The 3,336-nt window shown below is 39.5% G+C and overlaps 1 non-coding gene across 1 annotated transcript; it reads right to left on the bottom strand.

Annotated features, from left to right (window-relative positions):
• Positions 1–2,566: 2,566 nt before the first annotated feature.
• On the bottom strand, positions 2,567–2,673 carry LOC141709857 (small nucleolar RNA R71). The gene has a single exon (XR_012570413.1). It is a non-coding gene; the product is annotated as a small nucleolar RNA R71 (small nucleolar RNA).
• Between the last annotated feature and the right edge of the window lie 663 nt (positions 2,674–3,336).

Here is a 3,336-nt window from a genome sequence, read left to right as displayed (position 1 = left end):
ATTTTGATCTAGTTGGATATTCAGATGCAGATTATGCAGGTTGTAAAATTGATAGAAAAAGTACAACAGGAACCTGTCAATTTCTAGAAAACAAGCTAGTGTCCTGGTTTAGTAGAAACAAAACTCAGTTTCTATTTCCACACCTGAGGCTGAATATATTGTTGCGGGTAGCTATTGTGCACAAATTTTATGGATGAAAAATTAGCTATTGGATTATGGTCTACATGTGGACAATATTACAATTTTCTATGACAACATAAGTGCCATTGCTATTACTGAAAATCTTGTGTAGCATTCAAGGCAAAACACATTGACATCAAATACCATTTCATTCGAGAAAATGTCATGGATGGTACTATAGAACTTCACTTTGTTCCAAGTGAGAAACAACTTGCAGAAATATTTACCAAGCCACTTGATGCGTCAACTTTCTCTAGGTTGGTAAGTGAGTTAGTGATAAGTGGCATTTTATACCACTTAGAACGTCTTATAATAGCTTAAATTGGTGTCTTGAAATGAAGTATTTTGTGTATTTGATGCATTTTTCTAGTGTTTATGCATTTCAGGGTATTAGTTGCATTTCGGGGGAGAATTCATCAAAAATAAGCCTTGGCATGTGTCTAGCATTGCAAGAGGGAAGAGAGGAGCAGATTACAGCGAAGAAACGGAGCAAAAACAGACCATATTCCAGTAGGGGTCTAAGCGCCCGCTCAGCTATGCTGAGTGGTCGCGCAGGAAGCTACGCGCCCGCTCAGCTATGCTGAGCGGCTGTGCAGGGATGGAAAATCAGATTTATTATTTTAGACTCCTATTTCTGTTTGGCTTCCAACTTCTGAGTAATCTGAGTTTTATGGGATTCCTATATAAGTAGATTTCAGAGATGTTTCACGTGTGTTGGATCGGTGTATTAATCAAGGAGCGAAAGAGATAAGGAAGAAGACCGTTTAGCACACTACAACGAAGAGGAAGCATATTTTCTTGTGATTCTTTATTTCGTTGTAACGTTGGATGCTAGTTTTCTTTGCTTTGAACCTATTTACTCTTGTGACATACTCTGGTTTAATATAATTAGTTTAGTTATTATTCTTTTGTGTTTATTTATCATGTTTTCATATGAACCCATGATGACGATAAGTGCTAACATGGGCTAATCATGATCATGGGGTCGTAACGGATTTACTATGGAATTCTTTAGTTAGTTGTTTAATACCTTAGAGTGTGATGATTGTATAATATCTAGTATTAGTTGTGCGTATTCGTCTTATGTGCGTCGCGAATATATAAGATAGGGTGTTAATCTCTTGTGAAGCGATGGTGGATCTCGAGATTTAGAACTTGCCATGCTAGCATAGGTTCATGTATGAGTCTGCATGATTAGTGGGTAACTCCAACCATTTTATTCGCCCTGTGTAATCAAAATGAATAACTTGTTCTTAAATCATTATGTTGTCAATTTCTGTAGACATATAGGGACTCAATATAATTGATGCCTATTCAACTTTTATCTTAACTGTGGATGTTTGGTAGAATGGTATCAGTACAATGAAAGTTGGCTTTTATCAGTTTCATGTTATTCGATTAATATCATCACTGTTGCATGCTAAGGGTAATAACAATGACTATTGAAGGAAGTAGTAATGAAGTTGTGATCTCATGAGTATTTTAATATTGTTAATTCGAAGTGTTAATTAAGTGATTAATTTTAGTAGTTAATTGTAGTTAATGATTAGTTACTTAAATCTAAGTGTTATTGTCTTAGCATTGAGAAGTAATCATACATTGGTGAGTGAGTTTAATTGAACATAATTAGTCTGAGTCTCTGTGGGAACGAAATAGAAAGTATTCTATATTACTTGCGAATGCGTATACTTGCGTGAATATTAGCACGTGTTTTCGCCCTAACAAGTTTTTGGCGCCGCTGCCGGGGACTCGGCGTATTTGTTTAGTTTATGTACTTACCATCATTGGTCGTTAGGACTCAGTGATTAAGACGTGTTACTTATTGTTTTCGGTTGTGTTTCAGGTACTTTAGCGAGCGTTTATGCAAACTCGTTCTCGTACTCGCAAGAGGACTTTAGATACAGCTGAGGAGACAGACGAAGTTCTTGATATTCCAGAGAAGATAGATTTTGAAGATTCAGATTCAGGAAGTGAGCAGAAGGAGCCAGTAATCATGGGTGATCTTATTGTTCCGGCAGATCCAGCTCTTATGGACATTTCTCGGCCTAAAATTGATGACATTCAGTCAAGCATTCTTCATCCGGCTATCCAAGCTAACACCTTTGAAATCAAGCCGGGCACTATTCAGATGGTGCAGAACTCTATTTCTTTCGGAGGAGCTGCGACTGAAGACCCCAACATGCACATAAGGAATTTTGTCGAGATCTGCAGTACATTCAAATATAATGGTGTGACTGATGAGGCTATCAAGCTGAGGCTTTTCCCATTCTCACTGAGGGATAAAGCTAAGGACTGGTTACATTCTGAACCAGCTGGGTCCATCACTACTTGGCAAGATCTTGCGCAAAAGTTTCGGGTGAAGTTTTATCCAATGGCAAAGACTGCTGCTATGAGGAGTGCTCTTACCCAGTTTGCGCAGCAACCTACAGAATCTATGTGCGAAGCTTGAGAGCGCTACAAGGAAATGTTGAGAAAGTGTCCACATCATAGAATGCCCGATTGGATGGTGATCACTGGTTTCTATAATGGTTTAGGGGCCCAATCTCGGCCCATGCTCGATGCAGCAGCTGGAGGCGCCTTGTGGGCCAAAAACGATACTAAGGCTTATAATCTTATTGAGACTATGGCTGCAAATGAGCATCAAAACCCAACTCAAAGGATGATGCCTGGGAAGGTAGCAGGTATTCTGGAAGTCGATGCAGCCACCGCTATTGCAGCGCAGCTCCAAGCGCTATCTATGATGGTCGATTCTCTAGCTACCTATGGAGTCAATCAAATAGCTATGGTCTGTGAGCTTTGTGCAGGTTCTCATGCTAAGGATCAGTGTTCTCTTGTTAATGAATCTGTTCAGTATGTGAATAATTATCAGCGACAACAGCAGCCTGTGCCAGCTACTTATCATCCTAACAACAGAAATCATCCAAATTTCAGCTGGGGTAATAATCAGAATGTTATTCAGCCACCATATCAGCAAGGTGTGAGTAAACAGTTCAATCCACCTGGATTCCAGCAACCACAACAGTATGCTCAAAGGCAATCATATCCACAACAGGGAGGTGCAGCTGTACCCACTAGTGCTGATTTTGAGGAACTTAAGCTGTTGTGCAAGAGTCAGGCGATGTCGATCAAGACCTTGGAAAATCAAATCGGTCAAAT

Source organism: Apium graveolens, chromosome 2, assembly GCF_009905375.1.
Source record: "Apium graveolens cultivar Ventura chromosome 2, ASM990537v1, whole genome shotgun sequence".
In the NCBI taxonomy this organism is placed as follows: Eukaryota; Viridiplantae; Streptophyta; class Magnoliopsida; order Apiales; family Apiaceae; genus Apium; species Apium graveolens.
Note: the sequence above shows the minus strand (reverse complement) of the source record. Positions and strands in the feature narration are given on the sequence as shown.